Here is an 18,300-nt window from a genome sequence, read left to right as displayed (position 1 = left end):
GACAAAAACCAACGCAAATTTGGCTGCGGCACAACGAAAGACATTTAAAACTAAAAAAAAACATCTCATTTACGGCAAACGTTATCACGACTGCGGCTTTCAAAACCACTGAAGGATTTCTGTGCTAGGACAGGCTTAGTTAGGCTTTTTTCTGGGCGCTGTACAAAGTGACACTGAAAGGCACGCACTAACGGTGCTACTGTTCCCTAGTCAAAGGTGATTCGGCCAAGTCCGGGAAATCAGCTTCGAAGGCGCAGCAAAGGTGTCTGCATTGGTGGAAGGGGTGGGTGGACAATTTTCAATTCTCAGAAAATAAGAATGGTTTAGCCGGGGCGAACACATGTGCATGGAAGAAACACACGCCAGAAGTGGAAACGTTTTGCATTCCATACGTGAAAGGCGTGAGCGAGACGCTGGCACGCATTCTCGGTAAAGAAGGGTGCTAACAACGCACAGTCTATTGAGTGGCTTTACGACTACCACCATCGGACGCCTTCTCCCCCCCCCCCCCCCCCAAACGGCCGTCACCCAAAAGAAAGGGCCCAAGAGGTTGTATACCAAATGTCCTGCTCGGTCTTCCCGGAATCGTACATAGGGGAAACGAAGAACTTCGCCGAAATAATGAGGCAACACAAAGCGGACGTCCGACAAATGAACCGTGACCGCAGCGCTGCGGCCGAACACTGCGAGGCATGCGACCACCGAATGGACGTTGACGGCACTAATGTACTGGAAACCGAAGCTAACCCGCACAGGAGGCTTCTAATTGAGTCGTGGCACATCCAATCGCTCCCTGGGGACACTTCCCGCTTCTTACATCCATGGTTTGCAGCCACTGACCCGGATGTCTTCAACACGAGGGCTTAAAAAGCCGAGGTTCGAACCATCCGAGGGTTTGTCAACAGCCCGGCGCCGAGATGCGGCGATTTCCCTGTTAATCCCCGTCAGCAGGAAGCGTGCATGGCGAGGCAAGCGGGCATAGACCGGCGAAGGCAAAGACCGAGCCAGAGGAAAGGAGCCAAGACGTTTTCCCGAAACCGCCCGCCCCCCTTCGCCCGTCTAAGGAAACCACCGCAGTGATAGCGTAGCATAGCGCATGGTCAGCGCGGACGCGGCAAGCAGACGCCGCGTCTAAGCCGCGACGGCGTCGAAGTCAGAGGATGGGGCATACCAACGGGTCCCGAGAAGCGGGCCTGCTTAACGAAACGCTGAAGCGTGTTCAGCTGGCGCCTCTTTTCAGATTTTGCGGGCACGCCTGTCAACAGTCGTCCCGAAGACGAGTAGTCTACTACTCGCAGCGGTAGCGATCGGTTGAATATCGGTAATTGGCGTAAAGCTGGGAGCCGCATGGGAATGTTTTGATGTATTTTCATATGTTTCTCTTTTTACTTTTTAAGGGAGAGAGTTTGAGTAATACTGTGGAAGAATGGGGCGTGGCACGTAAACCTGTTGGCCCAAGCATTTCGAGGGTTCATTCCCGGAATTACATTTTCTTATAGCAATTTAGATGTGCTGTGTATTTCAGGGAGAGGGTTTGAACCTTGCCGAAATTGGAGGGCGTGCCATGAAGTTTGTAAACCAATGATGGGTTAGTTTGCTGTTGATTGGGCGATGCAAGAGGTGGGCCGGGTTTCTAGGTCTTTAAAACCAGGGTCCGGAGCCATGGGAGATCGTTCTGAGCTAGATTTAGATCCCTTGCATCTTCGGCGGTGCCAATGAAGGAAGATTTTCCCTTAGCCAGTTCCATGTAACCGCCATCGCCCCCCATACACCTTGCCCTCGTCTCCCGCATCCTTTAAGCTCCTCAGGACCTGGCTGTCTCGCTACTGTCTGTCATCAGCTGCATCTGGTTAGCCAGTTCCCTGCGTCCATTGACTTTCTTCTGCTGAAGTTTTGATGTACCACCTGGTCGAGAGAGTCATTGCCAAAACGGTAAGTAACAACCTTCCCAAGCCATTTCTTTAAGCACCTCGGTCCATGTTACGTTTTGTGTTTGCATGTCCTGATTACACAATTCAGGGCGGTCTGTAGAGCTTGTTGGTAACTTTTTTTTAATTCCTACAGCATGACAAGCGTAGAGCTTACATGCGTGTGCAATCACTGTGGATTTGGTTTGTGTGGAAGGACTGTCACGCAAATTCAGTGTGGGGTCATCGTTTCGATTAAAGAAGATAAGAGGCTTAGGCAGAATTCGACACAACCACTAGGTTGCGAACCAAACGCGCTCGAGGCCACAAGCACGCTTTGGTGTTTTGGGGAAAGGAAATGGCGCAGTATCTGTCTCGCATATCGGCGGACACCTGAACCGCGCCCTAAGGGAAGGGATAAAGGGGGGAGTGAAAGAAGAAAGGAAGAAAGAGGTGCCGTAGTGGAGGGCTCCGGAATAATTTCGACCACCTGGGGATCTTTAACGTGCGCTGACATCGCACAGCACATGGGCGCCTTAGCGTTTTTCCTCCATAAAAACGCAGCCGCCGCGGTCGGGTTCGAACCCGGGAACTCCGGCTCAGTAGTCGAGCGCCCTAACCACTGAGCCACCGTGGCGGTTAATGATCTGGGAACAAGAACAAACAAAGGACGCGTCTTCGTTTGGAGCTATCCACGAGGGCCACGATTAAACATTAATTCTTTCGCATTCCATGATTTCACAAGCAGTCTTCAGTGTCCTCAAAATTTCTTCGTTTTTTTTTTCTGACATATAACTGCGAATTTGTAAAGATAATACTTGTACATAGTTCCTGACCACTCTCCCTCCTATAGTTTATGGCTATAGTTATTTCATTTCTCTAATCTGACTGATATCCCTTTATTTGCGCTGCCCCAGCTCAGGTGCTCGCCGCAGGAAAAATCTTTCCCTTCTTTTCTTTTTATTATTTGGATAAAATCACCGCTACTACTACTACATAGAATTGCCACCCATCACAGTTAGCATTCAACATTGCACATGCGACACGTGACACGCCGCCGCGGTGGCTGAGTGGTTATGGCGCTCGGCTGCTGGCCCGAAAGATGCGGCTTCGATCCCGGCCTCGGCGGTCGAATTTCGATGCAGGTGAAATTCGAGAGCCCCGTGTACTATGCGTTGTCGATGCATGTTAAAGAACCCCAGGTGGTCGAAATTTCCCAAGCCCTTCACTACGGCGTCTCTCATAGCCTGAGTCGGTTTGGGGCGTTAAACCCTCATAAAACAACGACCATAAAAAATGTACACAACGACCGGTCGTTCATGTTTATAGCATGCAAACAGCTTAAGGCCCTTGCTTACATGGTGCTAATTGCGGTTTACGTAGTGCTCTCATATTTTATTAGGTAAAATTACAACATTTGGCCAGAAAAAAGCAGTACAGGGAGACATCGGAGCAAATGTATTATTATTCCAAAGGATATGCAAGGCACTGCAGATAATTTAGCGAAGCTTAAAGAGATAACATGCAAAAGTCCGAATAATGCAGAAATACAGCAGGCGCCTTCTGCTGGACATAATATTTCTGAAGTACGTAATTAACAAGTAGCGCTATCTCTCTTGTTATTCATAACTTTAGCTCAACATTTTCAACATAAATGTAGACCAAGTGAGGACTTTATTTACTAATGTACGCATGCCAGTGTTACCGGATACGTTGTCATTCACAAGTAGACATGATGCAAAGCATGCAAGGCGAGCGAATTAAAGAGGAATCGCTCGTGGGCGATGTAAAACAGTATAGCATACCTACTGACAGAGGAATGAAGCGGCAAGATTTGACACATAAAAAAAAACCTGCAGCTGGTTCGCTTTCCTATCTCGAGGAATAAAAATAAGCGCACAACAATATGTTTGGATAGAACAGATGACAACCTAAACCTTGCAAGTGCAGAATATTTGCAGCGCGCGCATTTGTTTCTTCAAGCTTTCCTTAGCATTAGCTGAGCGACTCTGAATACCAGGTGTTACCTGGAAGACGTTTCAAAAATATGCGTTTTGGCTTTAAAATATGGCTTTTACGGCACAGTATTAAGGCGCGCTCACATTAGCGGGAAAACGCGCAACGCTGGACGTTTTCCGCGTGCCGCTTCCCGCGCAAGCCGGTTTTTCTCCCGCGGACAGCCTGCTCTGCCGTCCCGCGGAGCGATGGGTCCGGTACCTATTTTTCCCGTGCCGGTGACGAGAACAGCCAATGGGCGCCGACCGTGAACCGTGACGTCGGTCCCAGTTCAGTGACCCCGTCGGCGGAGGCGGAGGCTGCGCGCGTCCGGCCGGCCAGCCGGGCGGCTGCTTTGCCAGGGCGACGGGAGGGGAGCTAGCAGACGATCAAGACGACGACGCGAGAAAAGGGTGCGCTTTCCAGTCTTCTCTAGTGTCACGTGACTATCCCCTTCTCTTTCTGCTCGTTCGGGTCCTCCCTCAGCGCCTCCTCTCTCCACATTCCATGACAACCGCAGCGAGAAAACGCGCGCAGTGTGAGCGTCATTCCGAGGAGCTGCGAGTTCCCGCTAGTGTGAGCGCGCCTTTACCAGTGTGAATTGTTTCCGGTGAATCGTTTTAACTATTCAGCTGGTTAACTAGATTTAATAATTAACTTTTAACAATTGCAGTTAGGCGCTTAGTCGTAATTTTAGATTTGTAGCCGGTAGTTAGTAATAGCCATATAAGTTTTTAGAATTTCCAAAACATGGTTACCTTTGGCCATATGGATCGACAAAATTTGGCTGTTTCGACTAGTTACGCGCACTGGAAAGGTTTCTTTGCTTGCATGCTTTCGAAAGCGCATGTATTTTGGCGCTAACTGGTTCTTGAAAATTGGCTTTTGAGGAGAGGAAATGACACAGTAACTGTCCCGCCTATCTCGGCGGGCACCCGAATTGCACCGTAAGGGAAGAGATGAAGGAGGGAGTTAAAGAAGAAAGGAACAAATAGGTGCCGTTGTGGAGGGCTCCAGAATAATTTCGACCAACTAGGGATCTTCAAAGTGCAGTGATATTGCACAGCGCATGGGTGCCTTTTGCGTTTCGCCTCCATAGAAGCGCAGCCGCTGCGGTTGAGTGCCAACCCGGGTACTCCGGCACAGCAGATGAGCACCTTAACCACTGAGCCATCGCATGATGTAGCCAAATTTTGTCGAGCCACTGCGATGAGGGTAATCGCGTTTTCGAAATTCTAAAAACTGATAGGGACATTAGTAACCTACCTCTAACTGCAACTAGGCGCCTAACTAATAGTTAAAAGTTAATATCAGAATTAGTAAACCAGCTTCCTGCCGGTTTACTGCCTGTTAACTACTGTGTAACTACCGGTTAGCTACAGTTTGCGGGCACTGGTATACTATGTCGCAAAATCCATATTTTAAAAGCGAAAGCTTTTCCTGCTTTCGTCGGAGCGATTTCGCCGTCACCTCACGTTTGATCTTGAACGTCCTTGCGGCGCCGCTGCCATAGCAACCCAGCAAGTGACTTCGCCGCGCCGCCAAGCCTAGTCTTCGCCGTCTCTGCGCAGGGGCTCCACAGCCGTGCAGCGGCTGCTGCCTGACCACGTTATCTAGCCGAGTATCAGCTGGATAAAAAAATATTAGCTGTTGCTCAACTACTGCTGAACCTTGTTAGAGAGCGAGAGCTGTGATGTATCGTGCAAGCAGACGCGGCTTAGCATCTGTAGCGTTGAGTGCGTTCCGCACACTGGATGAACAGTGCGCCCAACCTGCCACCCTGGCAGGTGGCATTTGAATTAATGGCTGATCGCGAGAGGTTGGTCAGGCTGCGGCCTATTGCTGCAGTGCCACGTGCCACAACGTTGTCAGCGCTAATGCATGCAGCCCATATCTTTCTCTCACCACCATCACGTACCTCAAAGCGCTATTGAGGCGCCCACTTACACAGGTGTCCAGTTATATGCGCCCTTCCTTTCCACAAAATCACCAAGAAAGTTGTCAACGCCAACACCAATGAACACAATGAACGCCGACGACTTTCGCTTTGTTAGCTGAGCTAATCCGAGAAAGCTTAATTTTGATGATGACTTAGTCTTCTCTGTAACACCTGGTATGTGTTACTGCTGTTATCTGTATAAGAGAGCCCAGAAAAATTCAAACCTTTTTCTTTTGCATATGTTTATTGATGTTTGGAAAAATGTTGTTAGCTTGCATATAAATAAGCTGCGAGGAATATAAACTTAAGAGGTGTCTTGGTCACGTTTTCTTTAGGTTTTTAGGTTTTCATTGACTAAAATGTGTTAGAGAAATTGGTAAAATTGCACAGTAGGAGGCCCCAAAGCGCGGCAGTCAGGGAGATTTCCTATAACAAAATGTCTCCGCAATTGGTATACCGCCAGTTTTCACTCGGACTCACAAAAGGGACGACGAAAGGCGCGAGTGGACTACCTGCGCCGCACACACCGACAGGCACGAAATGCTGTATACGTCGACGCAGCCATGTACCCCAATTCCACGAACGCGGTGGCGGTAGTTTTGGACACCAACTTCAAGGAAATCGCCAGCGCCTCTCTACGCAACTGCTCTCCCACAGTAGCAGAAACGGCCGCAATCGGTCTCACCATCCAGCACGGCGATACCACGCGAAACGGACTAAAAATTGTTACAGACTCCCAGTCGGCGTGTCGGCTCTTCCTCACTGGCAGACTTCCACACTCCATCGCTCCCATTCTGACTACCCCACATGTTAAAAATTCCACATGCAAGCACCAAATCACTTGGGCTCCTGGGCACGAGGGGCTCGAGGGAAACGAGACCGCGGACAGTCTAGCTCGAGATACACCAACCGAGCGACTAACCTCCCCGACGTCACCCCTCTTCCCTCTATGTACGGCGAACGCCTCCTCCTTCTCCGAACGCAAAGGCAAGTCTATCCCCCACCACACTCGAAGCTAACGGCGGCAGAGGCGAGGGGCTGGCGACAACTACAGACGAACACCTTCCCAAACCTACACAAATACCATATCATGTTTCCCGATAGATACGACGGAATCTGCCCCTGGTGTGGCGGAATTCCAACAACATACCATGTAACATGGGGCTGCTCCGGTAGCAAGCCCCCCGAACTAGACAACATCAATCCGAGGAACAGTGGGAGTCTGCCCTGCTCAGCTCCGATTTGGTGACCCAGCGTAGCCTGATATCCCAAGCAAGAGCAACTGCGGTGGACATTGGGGTCCTGAAATAAGGACTCCACCCAAAATCTGTTTTTTTCCCGCCTCTTTATCCTACCTTTCTATGAATAAATGTTTTCTACTACTACTACTACTACCGCCAGTTTTGAACACTCGACTTCCAAACTTAGTGATGATGCCAGAGACAAAGCATTTTTCATAAATATATTTTTTCGCGCTAAGCGGGCAGCCTGAGTCCAGTAAGGTAAATAACGCGGTCAAGATTTTGAGCAAACCCTTCAATCCCCAGTAACTTAAGTCCTCTAAGACACTCATTTCGTCACAAATGGATATGTTAACATTTGCATAAATTACCATTCAAGTTCATTGGCTCTTCATTTCGTAGTGACATATCTTTCCTTTGTCTTTTCTTTGGTTCACTTGTGCTTCGTTTTGTCGTTCCTCGGCGTGTGTGAGTTTTCTTGCGCTAAATGTTTCACCATGCCATCTTTTTTTTTACAGAGCAAGGGATACCTCATAAAATGGAAAGGATAATCCAAGTGGCATTGCTCCGTTGAACCAAGAAAAAATCTGAACGGCGCCTGTCTCCGGGAATTTAAGCACCCAAGCAAGCCATCGCCACAACGACTGGAAGCTGCTGCTGAGGAATTAATTTACGCTGTGCAAAAGAAACTTTCCAACAGCCGTCGATCCAGCGGGCTTGTCAAGGTGAACATAGACCTGGACATCTTTAGATGGGTTTTCAGTAGGAAAGGAAGGCCGCTCGAAAGGGGTTGGATTGTTTGCAATGAGTCAGACTTTTCAAAGCTGAATCTTCCCTTTGGGTGGCATACTCGAGAAACGAAACTTGGCAGTGTAGTGGCAATTGAGTTCCCAGTGCGTGTGAAGGCTGCTGTGACACGACAGAAAGCTTGCAAGCTCTTTCCAAACGGCTATCCTGTGGAAAGTCTGCAAATGTTCCTTGTGTCGAAGGTTGTTGCATGCAGAACCTAACCCACAGAAATAGTGAGCCTTCCGCCTTTCACATATATGTTGCCAGCAAACGTTTTGGAAATTTGTTTTTTTTTTCGATATAGTATTGATTCTTGCATTTCAATTTGTGTTGTTTAGAATTTCTTAAAAATGAGTTCGGGAGCTTTGCGCTTAGAGATTTCTGAATGTGCAATTTCATTTACATTGACAAATAAGACAGTTCTGGAAATCTTTAGCAACAAAACGGTTTTGGAGAAATCTTATTTTGAGACAATAACATCTTTTATTCCACTTGGCATGTCCATCCCAGAGAGTTTAAAGGTTGCAGTAGAGACAAGATTTAGAAGCCTCTGCTCCTAGGTAGATACTCAGTACAGAAAAATTAATGGCCGAGCAAAAGAGGGGTTCCTTAAAAAAGAGCGCCATGTAAAAATTCCCTTCGATAAGGAAAGTTCTGTTCAAAATTCAAATAACAGTATCAAGGACATCATTATTCAAGCTTTACAAGAAGAAGTGAAGCGAATGGAGGGTGTATCAGAACGGTCTCTTTCTGAACTGCGTAAGTCCATTCAGGATTTTGAGGCAAAATGCCTTCAGCTGCAAAAAGAAAACAAAAGCCTGTCATCACAGGCAAAAAACTGCCGCTTGCTCAACAACTGCGGAAAAAGGGTCGGGGAAGGCTCGAAAAGCACCGATAGAAGAAAGCTGCATTCTGTAGGCAACGTGATAGTTCAAGGGCTAGAAGAAATTTTGGAAAGCTATGGCTTGGACTTATGCCAGTTGGTTGTAGAAGACCTTCGAGGGCTACTGCACAAAATTACTTTTTCTGACATTGACGGAATCTCCGTGGAGCGAGGAATCTAAAAAGAATACCGCAGTAATGGTAAAACTGACTATCAGGATCTTTCTTCCCCCGAGAAGAAAAGCGTCCGTGCAATCACCGCGCTCTTAGACAACCACTTTGTAAGCAATGTTTTTTGGGAAAAAAATGGCTTCAGCTGTTCCTAATTTACCCTCGCTTCGTGTCATCAATTCATACAGGTAAAAACTAGACGAAAGCACTGCTGTGTTTAAAACCCTAGGAGAAGCAGCTGGCGCTCAGGTGTCTTTTGCGCACGAAATTGAAACTGCCGTTGCGGAGTACGCAGTGAATAGAGGTATGACAGGAGAACAGCTCAGGTCGCAGCCAATTTTGGTCAAAATAGAAGGAGATGGCTGTGTAGTCAGCACACGAACAAGCTGGACAACTCTATCTTTTCTCCTGATCGACAGCAGCCGGAGGCTGCAGAGACATACCTTACATCGCCTGCTCGCAGTCGTCGAAGTCTCTGAAAACTATTTTCAGATTAGAGAAAGTTTGAAGGATTTGATAGACGAAGTTAACAGTGTTGTGAAAAGGGGCAGTGTCAGCTTGGAGGGACAGGAAGTTCCCGTCATAGTCTGTCTGGGCTCAGATCTAAAATTCTTGCTCATGGTTCAAGGATTGCAGTCAGCGTCTTCTAGGCACCCATGTCCTTTCTGTCGTATTAATTTAAAGGAACGAAGCAGAGCTGGGGCAAACACAGAGGAGTGTAATAAGTCGCCTCTTCTGCGCACTCTAAAAAACATGAGGGAGGACGGCATTGTTGAAGAATTCGGAATGAAAGTCGTTCCCCTATTCAACATTGAACCTACATTTGTGGTTCCAGACATTTTAAACATGCGCATTAGAGTCGTTAATCGCCTGGTTGATGGATTGATTGTCGAAGCAATGGACAAAGACAACCGCGATAAAGTTACGAACTTAAACACCAAGAGCACTCACGTGGAAGCAATTGTGCAGGCAATTAATAGCTGTGGTGTAAAATTTGAACTGTGGCAGGACGAAAGAAAAGGAAAAAAATTCACCTGTATTCAAGGAGACTCCTGCGAGCGCCTGCTCGAAATGCTGCCAGAGAGGCTCACTGGAAAACTCAGCCCGGAAACAGAAAAAAAAAATCATCTCACTTTGGAAAATGCTTAGTCGCATTTTTGATCTTTTTGAACATAACACGACCGGCGAAAGCATCGAGCAAAAAATAGCCAAATTCCACAAAACGTACTTAGAACTTGGAGAACGAGGGCATAAGGGTTACGGGGCTGAAAGAATGACGCCATATATGCATATTCTTGTCTGTCATGCCTCAAATAAGCATAAAGAATTCAAGTGTTTGGGGTGGTTTTCGAGCGAAGGCATTGAGAAAAAGAATGATATTCTGAAGCATTTGCATCATGCAAGATCCAATAAATGGAATGCGGCCGCCGATGCGCTGAAGCTGGCAAAAAGCCTTGAGAATAGCGCGCACGTAACAACAAGTCGAGCGTACAAAAAACGCGATCGTTCATACTGGGTTGAGGGTATGATTGAAGAGAGTCGCACAAATAGGGCTCGAAGCGCTCCTGAAATGGAGCGCGAGGATACACCTCCCGCTTGCATCGAGGATATGGACGCGGTTGAACTGCGGACCGAATTGAAAGCTGCTGGCATTTCAACGAAAGTAAAATCAGTTCAAAAACTGCGTGAAATGCTTCGCAAAGAAAGAGAAAAACGATGTTTTCAGCAGTCGACTTGACTTCTATTAGCAAAAATTGCCTGCAATTAGCAATTGCCTGCTCGCGATGTTCCACAAGTCTGTATGCCTCAGTTTTTATCATTTCTTACTTTTTTAATGAAATATTCATCAAAAATTTTTGTAGTGCAGTATGTGCACACTTGCAGCTTGAACGGTTTACTATGTCTCTTCACTCAATGCTAAAACTCGCATTCTCGCTGGTACGACTAAACGAGAGTGAAATGCTTTGTTTGTGCTTGTGGCGACTTATATGTGCAGTAAATGTTCTTCGTTCTTCGCCATATTTGTGATAATCTTCCTTGATGTGCAATATTTACACGCTGTATCTGTATTCATGTATGATATGTTTATATTTTTTGTATCGCGCCACGCTGTGTTGTTTTGTGTTTTTTGGGTTTCATCAAGATTAGGCCAATTGTGTTTTAAAATTACTGCAGTGCACGCTTGAAATGCCTTCGCAGTGCACCTCTGGCTGCCTATGTTCCCTGCGAAACGGCGCGGTTCATGTGGCTGACCTCATTGTAGCGCGAAAGTTGCACCTCTCCTTTCCTCACAACCAGCCTAGTGATGTGTGGCGGTTGCAAGTGGTACACGTCTATGTAGAAAGTGTAAAGTTTTGCCATACTTAATATTTACTACCGACACTTTCTCAAGCTGGTTCTGTGCATAAGTGCATTGTGTATTTCTAGCAAACTGTCGAAATGTATCGTTTAGACTTTTTCTGCGCCATGATGTGATGCGATAATAAATGTATTCTGTCATGTCAAGTAAACTGCCGCTTTGATTTTTTTGTACTAGTTTTTGTAGCGATTATTACGGCAGCATTTCGAGCCTTCAACGTGGCGGCGCCGTGGTGGTGGCGGCACCGCCACCCTGTGGCTGCGTTGACACCCTGTAGATGCGCCGCCACCCTGTCACGTGGTTGGTCACGTGGTGCGGCTGATCACGTTGTTGGTCACGTGTTTGGTCACGTGACCAAGTTCCACTCGGGCAGCTGTAGCTATCGCGTCACTCCAGGTTTAACCAAAGCTAAACCACCGTTATTTTTTTTGCAACTTGCACAAAAGGACAGGAACAAAGAATTGAGCAAAACACTCTACAGGTTAGGAAATTCGGTAGGCTGAAGAAGTTAAACTGAATGTACGCATTGCTACATTTAATTTTCGCTTTTTTCAACTTCACTCCTGAACCTAATATGGCCTCCTTTTGGAGATTCTCATTTGCGATGGCATGTTCTATCTGCGGCCGCCTCAGCGTTCACAGTTGACGGCGAGGGGACCGAATTCCCGGGGGTATTCAGCGTCGGTCGTAATCGAGTCACGTCACCATGCTGGTGAGTAACGTCATGTAGATCCGGGCGTCAGGGTACGTTAGTAAATTTCAGCTTTAACATAAGTGATGTGTCTCCACTTGGATCCCAATTTAGATCAGTTACGAAAAACAACAGAAGGAACGAAGAGGACCGGGTGGGACGCATTGCTGCCGTTATATGATCTCTAATCGTCTTTGAAACATTTGTCAGGCAGTGCTTTCAAATACGTGAAAAGGTATGTTTGGCGCATCACAGCTCCAGCTGCCGCTGAGCGAGTTCTTACAACGTGAAAAAGCAATGCTTGCTTTCCGATCCCTCATAGCTATGCCACACCCAAAAATAATTGTGGAATCTCCTTCATCACGCTTTTCCATAAGCCGTATAATATTTCCATGCGTTTTGGTTTATGGTTTATCGTCCCAAAGCGACTCAGGCTATGAGGAACGCCGTAGTGAAAGACTCCGGAAATTTCGACCAGCTGAGGTTCTTTAACATGCACTGAAATCGAACAGTACACGGACCACTAGCATTTCGCCTACATCAAAATCCAAGCGCTCCATAACGATCGCAAAGTACAACATTGATGACTTGACTACACATTGCGGCAGCACTATGAGCAGTACTTTTGAAGAAAGAAAAGAAATCGCGCTGAAATTAAGAAATTTGGGGAACACTTAACTCCGCCTTGTTGGTATGATGCTATAGCATTAACAGGTCTTTTCTGCGGCTTGGTGTCCTCTGCATATTTTGTGTTCGAAATTTCAGGCTATTTCGCATGGTCTCATGACGTAACATTTAGCCCGGCGAGCAATGAGCACTCGACCGTATAACCAGCCAACAGCCACCCGCTAGTGCACCTCCCATCTCGGACATGTGACGGCGCTTGGTCATGTCACCAGGTATCGTAATCTAGTATCTTAACCCCGCTCAGCCACAGCGTTTAATGCCGGGATGCATGAGGCGTTTTTACGGCGTGAGGCCGGCGATTTTCACCCGATGGTGAGCGCCGCCACCAATGTGCACCTACCAGATAATTTTCGCACGTCGTCTGACGACGGTTGATGAGGCGCCGGCTGACGCGAGCGGATAGGTGCGCAGAAAGCCCGCTCTTTTCCGATATGACTGCTTGCGCACGTCGCCGTCGACGAGGCCGCCATGGCCGACGAGCACGTGGCGACTTGGGGGGCGGGCATGGAAACGTGACTGTCTTGAAGATAAACGATTCATCAAGCATAGCATGTCTTTTTTATGGGGACATGAATTACTGTCGTATGAAAATGGGCGCGCGCGTTTCCTCAAGGCCGGTGGAAGAAAACCACGCGCGCAGAAAGCCTGTGTTGTCTCGAGCGTGTGGTTCTCGATATCTGGACATGTTTATGCGGAGTAATGTGATGAAAAAAAAAATCCGAGGGATCTGGTTGCATGTTACATTCTCGAATTTCCTGTTTACATTATCCCTACGTCATAAGACAGGCCGGTGATCAGCCATGGAACTTAAAAGCTTCACATCCTGAGCCGGCCCTCGCCCTCCTAACCAAGCCAAACTTGCGACAAGCCAAGTGGGAGCTCCGCGTTTTTGCGCCACTGCATGCAATGGACTCTACCGTGGCGAGCGCGCGCACACCCACACACTCAACCCAACACACACACACATGCATAAAAAGGCAGTGAACTAGGGCGCCAGAAAGTCACGTGCATGCAGGTACAATTCCTATACAAGCGCATCCCGAAAATGGTTACACGTTTAAATGGTATTATTCAATAATTTGTACGCTGAGCAACCTGTCACCATACTTGTGTATAAATGCAGGAAACACATGTTGTGTGCAAGCAGCCTAGGTAAAATGATCAGCGCCGTTCGTAAGTAGAAGGCAGCATATTTTCATTTTTGCGAAAGCATAGCAGCTCATAAGGAGGAAAATCAGGCGTTGTCCTCCCCAGAGGTTTGGAAAAACCACGTGACCTAATCAGAAAAAGAAAAATTAAGTTTCGTAAATAAAATACTTTCCGAAGTGGGTTCCGCACCCACGAAGGGAACCCGCCGCATTGGCTCAGTGGATAGGGCGCGATGTCAGTGCACGCTAAACATCCCCAGGTGGTCTAAATTATTCCAGAACCCTCCACTACGGCACCTTTTTCTTCTTTTTTTTTTCACTCCCTCCATTTTCCCTTTACGGCGCGGTTCAGGTGTCAGCCGATATGAAAGACAGATACTGCGCCATTTACTTTCTCAAAAAACCAATTTTCAATTTTTACTTTCAAGGTTAGTTGCTAAAATTGGTTTTGAGGAAAGGAAATGGCGCAGTAACTGTCTCACATATATCGGTGGACGCTCGAACCACGCCGTGAGAGGACTGACCTCTGGCCCACTTGAAGGTCAAAACCGTAAGCACCGCGAAATCGTTACGAGGTAGCATAGTGAAGCTTTCGCATCAAAAGTGAAGGAAAATAATGTTGCCGGCCGTGGCAATTGCTATCTAATATCTTAACCACCCGAGCTGCAGCCGGCGGAGGAGAAAGGGAAATGATATCGAGGAGAAATATAAAGGGGAGCGATAGCAAGGAAGCACAGGATCGAGCATTCGGGTGTGGCTCAATCCCCGGTCCGCTTTCAAAGGGGGATGCCATTCACATACCTGGCTTAATATCTCATTTGGGCCCTTGAGGCTTTGGTGTTACGCATATTTTTGAAAGTATGGCGGAGTGCTTGGCGTAACGCACTCTGGCACAGGTCAGCCCGGTATTGCGCTGCCTCCGGGATTGGCCCGTGGCCTACGGGCTATTGCGCGCGCTTTTCTTCTGTCTCTTTACTCCCATCTTTCACCTCCTACTATCAGCACGCAGGCAGCTGGGCGTGGCTCCGCATTGAGCCAGTAAGCAAGCCCGTGCTTTTTCTTTCGTCCTTCTGTCGACAACTCAACTCGAAAAAAGGAAGCACAGGGGCTCGAGCTGGGTTTGGGTATCGTCGCCTTCATCAACTTCCATTCGGGCGGCGTGAACTGATCAGCTTGGCTGGCCATTGCATTAGAGCAGCACGCCATCGCCGCAGCCGTACACCACGCTGCAAGCTTTCTCCTTCACAGCTCGTCAGTAGACTTAATTGTTGTCCGTAATTTTTTTCCCCGTTGCGAAAAAACTTGACAATTATGGTGAGTCAGGTTATAACTGCAACCTCTTTCGAAAAAATAAAAACACTGACGTGTAAACAAATGCGCAACACAAGGTTCTCACTGATGCTTATACGGCCGCTAGTTCTGTTCTGTCACCAGTCATCAGATTTTCTGTACAGCAAAACACCATTTACCATGAAGACATAGACCGTCCCACGGGGAGAAGTTGGGTGCAGCGCTAAAAAAATTCTATTCCACGCATTATGCTCTGGACTCACTGAGTGATAGCTGGGAACGTTTAGCCATATCTTGTGTGATGTGCATATATACCGCCAGTAGTTTTTGACAAATGGCCCCTCAAAGTCGGACAAAGACGGGGCGTGTACACCGCTTCAACCCCAACCCGACTTCTTTTCTTGCACCGCAGTAAAGGAACAGACTAGGGGAGCCGCACAGTCAGCCCGTTTCGAACACGCTGGGTGGAAAAAAAAAACAGAAACGCGAAGGGTGCCCCCCTCCCGAGGAGCATGGCTTGAGGGGAGGACACACAAAGCGGACAATGGGCGAAGCTTACTAGCGTCTCTCTCTCAAACCGGGAGGAAGAATGTAAGAGAAGGAGGAGGAGCTCAACTTCATGCGGCCCGTGGTGGCGGCGTTGTGAACTAGGAGCGGATGAACCAGAATCCTGGCCATGTTCTTGAAATCACCAACGTCTCTCTAAATAAGTCAACCATTCAGTGCAATATTCCGACATGCAAGCATGCAATGCATCACACGTAAGCTATAGACACAGACATTTATCTACTTCACATGCATGTTCAGCACCTAGACAGTTTTCAAATGATGCTTTGCTGCGCAGCGACAGTTCAGTTTTATAACATTTGTCTCAGATGTCAATTCTCCTATGTGCTGAAAACAACTCTGATCAAGCTTCTGTGTGTGCTGGAACAGCCGAAGCATGATTTTTTTTACGCTCTACCGTGCTCATAACTTACTGCCTCAGAGTATGAAAAGAATGGTGGTGAATAATTCTTATCACTTTGTAATGCGATCACCTTGTCTGTCACCCTCCCTCTCCTCACAAAGGAAACGGAGAAGCATAACTGCAACATGCCGGTCCACACAAACGGTCAACCTTAACGTAACAGCTCGCTTATAATTTTTCCATACTTGCTGCGTGCACATGTCGACTGGTCTGCTGGTGAAAATGTGTGTTTCACTTTGGGCATGAAGTTAGCAAATATATTCTCATATAACAATTAATAATTCCTAAAAGTGGTCGTAAACATATACGGCGACCAGCAATCACAGGCGACGGGACCCCGCCGTGGCCGGTGTCGCCGTTTCGGCAGCTGACAGTTGTGATCGCATAGGCATGAAGTGTCAGCTCTGAATTCCAGCAACTCGCATCCAGCACAAATTTCTGAGGAATAACTCGTTCTGTCCTTTAACATCTTGTCGAGCTGTAGTGACGGAGGCCGAATAGCACATATCTGCACACCAACGACCGCGTCTGCCGCCGTCATGCGAGACCGGCTGTGGCCGAAGTTGTCCGATACAGAAATTGGTGCTCCTCAAGGAGAGAAAACAGCCTACTTAACCAAATTCTCAAGCTTGCACAACGCTCTGAAACGTTTACCACCAACAAAATGCTCGAAGCAAAGCCAAGGGTTGTCCGTGGAGCTCGTAGCAGGCAGTCTGCCAGCGGATCGCAACGGCCTAGTATAGTATACATACTTGCGCCGTTCGCTACTTGACGGCACTCGGAGCATGTTACATTCCGTTGCAGTGAAGTTACTGCAGTTTGAGGCAGTGCAGAACACCATTTTTTCAGCTATGTGAGCGTTGGTATTGAGGAAAGAAAGGTCGAAACTGCACGTCTGCAAGCAATGCCTACACAAACGAAACCACAGGAACGATCCGAAGTCCAAATTCACGTGACGGGGCCTCGCCGTGACGCAATGTTTTGTTGAATCCGGTGGCGACTTGGCTTGGCTTTGTTGAATTCGATGAAGGCTGGAAAGGAGACACGCCTTCGGGCTTCGCGACGACACCGCCAGGGTGACCACCTGAGTAGCCGTTCATTGCCGTGATTCTGAGTGATCGCATTCAAAATTGTGAGCAGGTTAGCGATTTATTAGCTTCTTTTCACTAGAAGACAAGTGCTCCCAGAGCGCAGTGTGCTGAAGGAGCAGGCGCATCAGAACAGGTGCTAGAACTCGAGAGCTTTGTCGCTATTTGCTTACGCAGTGGTACGGGCTAGTTGGAGGGTCAACCGAAGGGACTCCGAACAGTGGGTCTTTTGTGCAGTCTTGTGCACTTTTTATCAGTTTCTTGGAAGCCTCTACTGAGTTTTCGGCCTTTTAACGGCTGTGTCAGTTTCAACTCGTTTGCTATCAGCTTCGGGCCTTGTTATTGGGCGGTGTACATGTCAGCCCACTCATTTTCAAATCGAAAATCAGAAATTCTAGTCATTGCTTTTCTTTTATTATCTCCGCGGCAAAAGTGGTGGTAGGTTATAGGCAGCTGTTAAGGCGCGCTCACACTAGCGGGAAGCTTCCCGCAGCGACACAGCGTCAACGTCGACGCTGCCTCGCAGCTCCTCAGAATGACGCGCGTTTTCTCGCTGCGGTTGTCTTGGAATGTGGAGAGAGGAGGCGCTGAGGGAGGACCCGAACGAGCAGAAAGAGAAGGGGATAGTCACGTGACACTAGAGAAGACTGGAAAGCGCACCCTTTTCTCGCGTCGTCGGCAAAGCAGCCGCCGAGTGCCCGGCCGGACGCGCGCAGCCTCCGCCGACGGGGTCACTGAACTGGGACCGACGTCACGGTTCACGGTTGGCGCCCATTGGCTGTTCTCGTCAGCGGCACGGGAAAAATAGGTGCGCTCACACTAGCGGGAAGCTTCCCGCACCGGCACAGCGTCGGCGTCGACGCTGCCTCGCAGCTCCTCAGAATGTCGCTCACACTGCGCGCGTTTTCTCGCTGCGGTTGTCTTGGAATGTGGAGAGAGGAGGCGCTGAGGGAGGACCCGAACGAGCAGAAGGGGATAGTCACGTGACACCAGAGAAGACTGGAAAGCGCACCCTTTTTTCGCGTCGTCGTCTTGATCGTCTGCTAGCTCCCCTCCCGTCGCCCTTTTTGTCTCGAGGATTCTCGCGTCGTCGTCTTGATCGTCTGCTAGCTCCCCTCCCGTCGCCCTTTTTGTCTCGAGGAT

This window comes from Amblyomma americanum, chromosome 1 (genome assembly GCF_052857255.1).
Source record: "Amblyomma americanum isolate KBUSLIRL-KWMA chromosome 1, ASM5285725v1, whole genome shotgun sequence".
NCBI classification, from domain to species: domain Eukaryota; kingdom Metazoa; phylum Arthropoda; class Arachnida; order Ixodida; family Ixodidae; genus Amblyomma; species Amblyomma americanum.
The sequence above is the reverse complement of the archived record's forward strand: the minus strand, read 5'-3'. Positions refer to the sequence as shown.